This window comes from Suricata suricatta, chromosome 10 (assembly GCF_006229205.1).
Source record: "Suricata suricatta isolate VVHF042 chromosome 10, meerkat_22Aug2017_6uvM2_HiC, whole genome shotgun sequence".
In the NCBI taxonomy this organism is placed as follows: domain Eukaryota; kingdom Metazoa; phylum Chordata; class Mammalia; order Carnivora; family Herpestidae; genus Suricata; species Suricata suricatta.
In genome coordinates, this window is record NC_043709.1 from 22,220,822 (window position 1) to 22,231,432 (window position 10,611).

The window sequence follows — 10,611 nt, forward strand, 5'->3', positions numbered from 1 at the left end:
ATGTAGCACTATTAGAGATTGTAGGGACATTCTAGTTCTCCATTTTCATTAGCATTTCCATATTAAAATCTTCCTAAGGCGTGATGCAGAAAACTACTGGAGAGCTTTGCTTTTTTTGGGGGGGGGAAGGGGTGGGGGAGTAGATTCCTTTTATTGGCCTAACCAGCATAACTAGTAGTAGGTTTGGGCAGAGCTCCCCTATCTCTCTGGCTCCCATCTTCCCTCTCCTGTAGGGCAAGGGTGGCAGGCAAAGCCAGGATAAGAAAGGGGATCAGGGGGAAGTAGAAAACACAGGGTTACCAGATCATTCAAATAAAAAGTCCATCAGGGCAGAAGAAGTTTTCCCATACAGGTCCCTCTGTCAGGAATGGAAGAGGGCAGGAAGCTTTTACTAGAGGCTTCCTACTGTGCCCTCCGTGCCATCAGCATCTCCCGGATGTTGTCCTCAGCTACCTTCACACTCCACTCCAGGTAGGATTTTTTCTGTTCCAATTCTTTAATTTTTTCTTCGGCTATTTTCTGTTTCTCTAACAGTTGATTGTGAATTACTTCCTTGGACTGAAGAATAAACATTCTTCCTACACCTTCATACATGGTAGTCTCATCTATGAAAGTTATAATCTCTGTATCTGTAAAATGTGCATGCTTTTTCATTCTGTTTAGCTGTTCAGTCTGTATGTCTGCAAGCTTCACCTTCTTTTGAGTGTCAATAACTTTGGCTTGAAGCTCTCTGAAGGCCTTCTTCAATTCCAGATCTATGGGAGCCACCATCTTGGTTCCGAGCTTTGCTTTTTAAGACACATTTTTCCCCCCATCATTGTATGACTAAAAAATTCCTTTCTGGTGAATTTGCTATATAACTGAATTTAGCTAAGTTTGAAGAAGAGCTAACTGATAGTTTTTCACTTGGTTTTGGCTTTGATTTCTCCCTCTATCTGTTTGATTTTGTATGTGGTAAGTGATTGGCAAGCTGTAAGTATAGTATACTGAAAAATGGTCCCTCAAAAGCTTTCCACATCCTAATACCTAGAGCCTATAAATGTTATCTTATGTGGAAAAAAAAGGATCTTTGTGGATATTATTCAGAATCTTGAGATGGGGAGATTATGCTGGGTTATCTAGTTGGGCCTTAAATGCAATCACATGCATAGTTATATGAGGAAGACAGTGGGAGACTTAATACACAGAGGAGAAGGTGGTGTAGAGATGGAACAAAGGCAAATTTTGAGATACTGGCCTTGAAGATTGAAGCAATATGGCCACAAGCCAAAGAATGCCACCAAAAGCTGAAAGAAGTAAAGTATGACTTCATCTGGAGAGGGTGTGGTTTTTGAGATCCCTTGGTTTTTGCCCAGTGATACTCATTTTGAACTTCTTGCTTCCAGAACTGTGAGGAAATAAATTTATGTTGTCTTAAGCCACCCCAAATCTGGTAATTTGTAACAGTAGCAATAGGAAATTAACAGAGGAAGGCATTTTCATAACATTTAAACACTGGGGCCACCAGTCAGGCAAATGAATCTGCAAGTAACCATGTTTGCAAATGATCTTCTAGACTAGTTGGAATAGCACAAAATATTTAATGAAAGGGAAAAAAACCCCTAGTGATTTAAGAGCTATAAACTAAAATAAAAATAAAAATTTGGTACCCATGGGTTTATCTTTCCCTCTTACTTTCAGCCTAAACGTACCTGTTCTTATAATTGAGATGCTCTTTCTCAGGAAGGAAATAGATGTCATTGGATATGATATAAATAAGTCCTCTAGGACTAGGATCTGGCTGCTTCTGGGTCCACAATTTCAGTTGCTTGCCATGTTATTGTGGGGGAAGCCATAAGTTGTCACCTTAGATCTCAGAGTAGCAGGTGGTCCAGCAAGATACTGTGCCCTTGACCTTTTTTCTCTGGTTCTTTCCTCATCCCCTGATAAAAGCAGCCCTGATTTTTAAAGGTCTTTTTCATCAAGTTAAATCAGAAGCACCTCCTCATTGGCCAATTTCCTTCTAAGACATCTTACTTTTGGCCTGACCAGGTCCATTTCAGTTAGGGAGATGAATTCGGTAAGAGAATACATCAAAGGATCTCTTTGCCTAGATTTATGAAACTAGAAAAGCATATATCTTCTAAATTAAAAAAATCTGAAATATCAGGCTGTAAACATATCTGTATGACTCTTATTTCTCTATGGAGAAGAAGAAGTAGGCTCTTTTTCTGGGTAGCCCCTATAGCTGGAACATTGCCTATTTTCCATTTTATTCTTCTTTAAGTTTAGAAATAATGAACAGAACTTGGAGAATGAGTCCACATATCTCTAAATACCATTATTACATTGGTAGCACAACTTCACTAATTTAGAATAATGATGTGAGGCAGGAGAAGGACAGAGACAGCTGAAATTCTGGTTGTGGGAAATTTTTAAAGAGCACTTTGGTGTCAACTAGAATGCATACTAGACATTAAGGTATAAATGTATATTAGTTATTGGAATAAAGCAATCTGAATTAATTTGAACATTCTTTTGCACTGGACTAAAAAGAAAAAAATTCATTTAATATGCAAGAATTTATTATGCCTCCTCGGTGGTCTAACTGAACACATCTGGAGGCATGTTTATAAAGAAATCCTTCATTTCAAGAGCTTTGGGTTAGATATAGATACTGATTTTATACTGGGTTCCCTCCCCTGTGAAACCCCAAAAGGTTTTTCCAGGAATGTATTATTTTGACCTTCAATAATAGATAACATGGACTGATATCACCATTGAGCATTCGAATCTCTCCTCACTTTAAGAACTGAGTTTATTATAAGCACTGTTTCCATAGACTGCCTGTTTATTCTCCTTGTTTCCAATTTCAGCCCAAAGTAATTTTTCTTCTTTCTTCTCATCTCCATCCAGATTGTTCTTGGAGAAGAGCAGTGTTATAGTTGCTAAATTCATTGGATTTTTCTAGTGCTTATTTTACAAAGTTCTTGGAAGAAGGTTGACCCAGACCCTGCAGGAGCCCAGTAAACCATCTTGGTATCTGGCCTGAGTATTCCACTGGACCGGAACAGTTATGGACTGAAGCTTCTCTCACCCTGATCATTGACCCAAGCCATCAATCCTGTGTTCTTCTTTCAGTACCTCTTCTGGTCAGGCCCCATGTTGTTGAATGAGAGTAAGAGAGTAAGAATAATCTAAGCTTTTTCCCCAGTATAACCACCTAAATTCTGATCCAGAAGCAACCTCTTGGGTCACCAGATGAAGTCCACATGTTCTTTTGGGCAAGCTGCTAGAAGTATGAATTAATTGTGTTATTCCATTGAGTTTAGGACACATTCCCCATCCTCCTCCCCAACCTTTTTAGCCTCCTTTACTGTTCATGACATTTAGAATCACTGTTAGCCTGGATTGACATTGACTTCTTCTCTGAAGGATTTGAATTTCCTTTGCCAGTCACTTGGTCCACTATCAACTTGAAACCACTTTAAAATAGATTCTCAGCTTGAGTTTTCTCTTGGTGTAAATTCAGATAAAAAAATCCGTGTGTTGGCTCATATTTTTATGGGAGAGGTTTTAATTTCTTCCCCAATTAGTGCCAAGACTGAGATACCCATTCTTCACTGTCCCCTTCTGTGTGGTGGGTTTATTTCTCATTTACTCTCATTTACTCTTACACAGAAAGTGTAGCCCTTTTGTCTTCTAGCTCTAGGTGGAGGTGTTTTTCTCTCTTAATATACAAAATTATGGTGCATGGTTTTTGCAGAGACAATAAGAGAACAAAAGTTAGTGTTATACCTAGAAGCTTTCCAGTAGGCTGAATTTATCTCCTAGAGAACTTGTCTTCTTTCCCTCAGGATCACAGCTTTTATCTGTAGCATACAGTCCTCACTCCTCTCCCCTAAAATGTACTCAGATCTTCTCCTATGGAGGAACAAGCTTGGCTCCACCTCCAAGTTTGGTTTTCATAATAATACTATCAGTATGGGATATGGTTGACTCATGACTAGGTTAACCAGGTGTGGGTTTGGTCTCTATTTAACTTTATTAAAACATGAAGTTTAGTCTTTATTGAAACTAACCTTAATCCTACCTGGTCATGCTCCCTTTGCATTCTTGACTCACTTCATTCCTGGGCTGTCAAGAATACATAGCAGTTCACATTTTGACCATCCTCTTCCTCCTAATTTATCTGGCTTTCCTTGTGTACTAGTATGCTTTACCCCCTAAATTTGCTAATTTAAATCCTTTTATTTCAACTAGGTAGTTTTGAAAATCTTCTCTTCTGCTGTGTACAAGTTGACACTCTGAACTTCTTCTCTCACTAGTACATTTCGCATAACTCATCATAATGCTGACCCTTCCTTCATTTTACAATGCTCTCTTTTCTTGTCTTCTTTGACACCATACTCTTCCGGTCTTTCTCCTGCTGCTCTGTTTATTCCTGCCCCTTGAATGTCGATTTTTTCCAGGCTTCTTCCCTATGCTCCTTTCTGGTCTCACTTGGTATACCTTCTCTGGCCATCTTATCTATACTCTTATGGTTTCATTATTAAATGCTACACTCACCACTTCCCAATCCCTATTTCTGGTCCAGTCCCTTTGCTGAACTCTAGACCCATCTATTCAGTTGTCCTCAGACATCATCCATGGACACCTGAGATCCACCAAGTCTAAAAAGGAGTCAGCACCTTTTCTGCAAATGTTTGCCCCTCCTATATTTCAACAGCACCTGTATCATTCAGCTCTTAGCCCAGCCTCCAAAATGGGATATCAACTTTATTGCACCACTTATTAGGTTTACAAGCTAATTACTTATTTGTCTCTGTAAGTCTTATTTCCCTCATTTCTAAAGCAGGAATAATAGTGCCTATTTCATAGACTTGGGAGGACATTATAAATATGTTTATAGCACTTTGTGTAGTGATCTATGATAAATGCTCTATTAATGTTATTTTTAAATTATACTTGAATTTTTCCTTTCAGATAATCTCTATGCAGTTGATCACCAAATATTCCTGTAGCCCCCTCGTAATCCAGTTCTCCTGTATCTTTCTCATTTACCCATTTCTTATATCCCCATTGCTAGGATTTTGGTTCACACCACTGATTATTTCAACTGATTTCTTTGCTTCCCATCTTGCCAGCTGTTTATGCGTTTTTCACCAGCCACCCAGAATAGTCTTCCTAAATCATACACCTGATTGTATAACACTGCTGCCTGGAAACATTTACAACTTTCTGTTGTCTTTAAGATGTCCAAATATCTTTATAGGATCTCCATGGTCAGGCATCTGCACTCTCTGCGGCCTCATCACCCCACGCCCAGTCATTTTGTATGACAGTGATAGGCATATGCCAGTCTCTTTCTCTGCATGTGAAATTTGTACTGCATTCCTTCTTGAAACCTCTTAATTTTTCCTTTTTCTTGGTTAACTCCTATTCATCTTTCAGATCCTGTTTCCCTAGTCTGGGTTACTCATCCTTAAGGACTTCTTTAGCATTCAGATCATATTTAACACTTCACACTGTTGAAATTGCCCATTTATTTTCTCCTAGGGTTATCAGATTTAATAGAAAAAAATGCAGGATACCTAGTTAAGTTTGAATTCAGATAAACAGTGAATAATTCTTTAGCATAAGCATGTCCTATGTAAGCTTTTCCTCTACTAGACTGCTCTCACTTGAGGGCAGGGACCATCAATGCTTCCCAACACCTTGTATTTTGCTTAATGTACTGCACACACTTTATTCACTGTTGACTAAATGAATAAACTACTTAATGAAATCCAAATATATATTCATTATTTGTATGTTATGTGCGGGCATGTTCCAGGTCTTTCATTTTGATGTTATGTTAATTATGAGACACATTCTTCTAGTTGTCTATCTTTCAGCTGTGCTCTAAAGCAAGTAGGGAGCTTAGAAATTGACTGCCCTTGCCACAATTAGCCTTTCCATAAGTGATTTGAAATGATCATGTTTGGAATTTTCAGTGGGTCAGAATGAAATTAAAATTTCAACTATAGTTTTCAATAAAAAGCAAGCAAAAACATAACTTCCACAACTCAACTGCCTTTTTCTTTTTGATCAGTTGAAGGGTTTTTGTTCTTTCTAATACAACGGTTTTCTGTTCATGCATAACAAAGACATAATCTAATCTCCAAGGTTTATTTTCCTAAAGAATCACTAGATGTGAAATAGGAGCAAAGGTTTGAATTTTTATTAATTTGGAATGCAAGTTCACCTGAGAATTCATGTGCAGATCTCTCATAGGAACCTTTTCAAAATAAGAGTACAATAAGAAAAAGTTCGTAGATATTTTCCATCCTGTGAACTTAAAAGTTTAGTTAACCACATGAAGGGGTTTCATTGTGCAGACTGTGAATAGAGTAGAAGCAAACCAGTTTCAAGATAAATTCTTCGTGCTCTGAATCACTGAATGCCTCCTTTCTAGAGAACAACAGAAGCCCATGGCTATTTTATAAATTTGAGAAAATACCATGGGATCTGAGATTGGCTTCATTCTCTGCTGTGATTGGTCAACTCCTCTTTCCTTTAATTGTGTTTGCTCAGTGGTCTAGGTTAGCAAACATGCTGGACTGCTTTCAAAGTATGGACTAAACACCTTACTGTATTTTCCAATATACTATTCTCAAGGTTAGTAACCATAGGGATCACACTCTAGAATGCTATGCCAGTGATATAAAACAACATCTTCTATACTCATTAAACAAATCTTTAACTGTTTTTGGTGAACAATAACTCCAACAGCTTTTAGTCATTTTGGTGACGGTATGATTCATATAAGTCTGAGACAAAAAAAAAATCTACAAGAAAAGGGCACACACCAAGTATGTTTCCTAGGGGATTAAACACATTAAAATCAAGAGGCACTCTTATTGTAGAATTTAATTGAACTATTTTTCAGTAGCTGGTATTTAGTTTGCTTTATTTATATTTAATGTAGCTGTAAGTAGGAAGACTGTGAATTGGGTCTCTGGGCTAATCGTGCTGACGTGTTCAGGGATGAAACTCAGGAGCTTTGCATAGCAGAGTTCTGTGGTCAGGTCAGCACTGGGTTATTGAGTTTCTAAGGCTGAGGATGGGCTGTGTCAGTTTATGCTTTTCCAGATAAGGAAAGGAAAATTGCACCTGGAGACAAGAAGAAGAGTCAAGAGTAATTTGCAGCGAGTGAGTAAAATGAAATCCTGCAGGAGGTCAAGTTTGTTTTCGCCAGGAGGTGTCACTATTGTCAACGCACATTACGGGAGATGGAGGGAAGCTAAGAGGCAGTGGCTAGCATCATTTGACAACAGGAGACAGTTTTTCTGAATTTCTGCCTTCTCTTTTCCTCCTTCCTACCGTCCCTTCCCTTCTTCCTTCCTTCCTTCGGTACTGCAGTTTACATCCTCTAGGTTACATGTAGTGGGTGTGTTAAAATGTTTTTATTAACATCAGGAGGAAAAATTCCGCGGTGGGGAAAGAATGGAGAATTCATGTAGTGTAGGGGTCACCAACTCAGATACATTGTAGGCTTTTCCCCCTTTTAGTATGACTTAATGGTCTAAACCAATGAAAGTTTGATGCCATCAAGTTGTGAGAACTAACCCCTTTGCATCTTTCTATTTCTGCATGTCTCATTCTCATGAGTATTTTATAAAATTCCTCAATATTATCCATCAGAGCTAATATGGGCGGTCTTCTGAGTTCATGCTCTGTGCTATTATTTAGGGTTTTAAAAACAGCATTGGGAACTTCTGAGTTGTTTTTATTTTTGTTCACGCTCCAAAGACAGAGAATTTGGCTTGACTGGCTCTATGTAATACAGTTATGTACTCTTGTTTGGCAGTTCATTTACTCTGCCAAAAACCTCAGTTTCCTCATGGAAGGTGACAATGATAATACTACCTACTGTTACTGGAATGCTAGGATGATTAGGTGTGAATAACTGAGGTAACACATCAAAGCACCGAACACAAGGCATGGTGCACAGAGGCGGTAAGAGTTAGCATTACTGTTATCTCCCAGGGCTTGAGAGTCATCTGGGCTTCAGGCTTCCCTAACTTCTCTGTCACCAGTCCCTGGGGATCTGGAAAAGACTTTATGCCCTTACTTTCTTCAAAATCTCTTATCTGGCATGTTCTCCATTTGACTTGATAGTTTACAAAATTTACTAATGACACTTCTTGAGACATTATTCCTTGTTGGAATATGGTGACTTCAATCACTTTTTCTCTCTCCTCTCCGCAAGTCCAAGTGCTTCCCTTCCTTTATGCTTCAGATCAGCTTCTACCTTTCATGTGCAGCCTCCCTCATTTTTCTTTGGCTCAATTTCTGTAGCACTCAAGAGTCCATATCCCACGAACTAGATTACTGTCATTACTGCTTTTTCCTTTTTCTCATGTAGTGTTAGCTGTGCAAACTCTACCTCCTCAAAAAGTTTTTATGTTTCTTAAGGGTCAGAAGGACATTTGCGTCTTCCTTTTATTCCCTTTAGCACCCAGCTTAGTTTTGAACATACAGGAGGGATTGAATATGTTTGCTTTTCTTTCTTTTCCTTTTTTTGGTCACTGGTTGACTTATTGAGAGTCCAGAATGTCAGGGAAGCATGTCAAAACAAACACAAACAAGCAATTTTGCAGCTCTAAGTAGGACAAAGGAATTTAATGGAAACTTGGGATTGGAGGTGGAAAAGGAGAACTTTGAGAGAAGTTGGAGGGAGCAGATCTCACAGTTTGAATCTGGGAGAAAACAAGAGTTTGACTAGATCTACCATTGCTGGGTAAAGGCAGCGCTGTTTGAAAGTGACAGTGTGCCTCAAAGGAGATGGTGCCAGAGTCACAGGTTTGAGTCCTGAGTCTATCATAACCTGTGCCCTTGAGAGAACCCCAAAGCCTGTCTGGGACCATGTTTCTTTAATTATAAAGTGAGAAGCTTGGATTAGCAAAATCTAATGTCCAAAGTAGTTCCAAAACTGTATCTTCTAAGATAGGAGAGAAATAAACAATTCTAGGAGCATGTGGATTCCTGAGATCTCAGAATCTCAGGAATCCACATGCTCCTTTCTTTCTCCCCAAAGTGCAAAAGAAATAGTATGGGATAAAGAACTGACACTGCTCTGTCGTTGACTCACTGTGCACCACTCATTGAGTTCACCCAACAAGTTTTAGTGGAGCCCTACCATGTGGCAAGCTCCAGGCTAATGCTGGTGGCCAAATGGTGACTGAAAATGGTATGCCCCCTCCTCTTCAGATTTACAACCTAGTGGGGGAAAACAGTCCTAGAAATGTAAAGCTATGAATGGGATGAGGTCTAGGAAGGACATGAAGATGGTAGATGAGAGAGATCCAACTTGAATAGTCTGGGAAAGCTCTTTAGTGGAAATCATTTAGATGGATGGCAGGTAGAGGAAAAGAACATGAGTGATGATCCCTTGGTGGGAGGGAGAATGGAAAGTTTCAAAAATAGAACAGTACAACTGGAGGTAAGAGAACTAAAGAGGATAATTTAGATAATTAAGGAGGGATAGGGGTCAGATTATGGGGGACTTATCAAATATGGTAAGAACATTGTTCTGGGGTACCTGGGTTCCTCAATCAGTTAAGTATCTGACTTTGGCTCGGGTCCTGGTCTCATGGCTTGTGAGTTTAAGCCCCGAGTCTGGCCCTGTGCTAATAGCTCAGAGCCTAGAGCCTGCTTCAGATTCTGTGTCTCCTTCTCTTTGCCCCTTCCCTGCTCATGTTCTGTCTCTCTCTCCCTCTCTCTCTCAAGCATAAATAAATACTAAAAAAAATTTAAAACAAAGAACATTGTTCTTTATTTTAGGAATTAAAGGCCACCAGTGGGAGAGTGGAGGTGATCAGCATCGTGGTAATTGGATTTGAGAGTGGCTGGAGTGGGTATGGGTCAGATTGGTTAGGAGAAATCCAGGCTAACCATAGCCATAGATTGGTTTAGGGATGTAATGCTAGAGACAAACTGATAATAGACTTTCAGGGCCTCAGTTTCCTCATCTGCAAAGAGAAGAGCTAAGTTCAACACTAAGATCCTTTCTGGTAATGTCTGTGGTTTGATGGGATGGAAATACTTTGGGGAAGACTGTGTTACTGTGTAATCACGTGACTGGAGTATAGACATGTATTCTCATATGCTGCCTTTTAGGTGTAGCCTTTTCCTGGATTTGGGGATTCTCTTAGAACCCAGATGAGACATGCATTACAACAGAGCTTCAAAACTTATAGGATTTTCTGACAACTGTATTTTAAAAACTTTACTGTGAATCAAATTACAGCATAGGATGAGGGATTGTTGAAATTTTCCTCTGAATTAAACCCCCCCCCCTTTTTAAATACATCTCGGATATACTAGACACAACAAAACAATAGCTGCCTCTACTAGTTTTAGTTCTGGCTCCACTGGAAGAAATAATGAGAACACTTTGAAAACATTTCCCCCCAGGAAGCATAAATCCCATGAAAAACTCAAGTATTTTAGACCATGACTTAAGGCTTCTTGGTATAACAAGAAGAGAGACAATCTATTGTAAATTTTACAGCTTCTCCCCTGACTATAAAAACATATGCTAATTGCAGAAAAAATTTGAAAAATACAGAAAATTGTGAAAAAGAA

At 39.0% G+C, this 10,611-nt stretch overlaps 1 pseudogene; it reads right to left on the reverse strand.

Moving 5' to 3' along the window:
• Positions 1–402: 402 nt before the first annotated feature.
• Positions 403–771, reverse strand: LOC115305610 (annotated as a pseudogene).
• Positions 772–10,611: the final 9,840 nt, after the last annotated feature.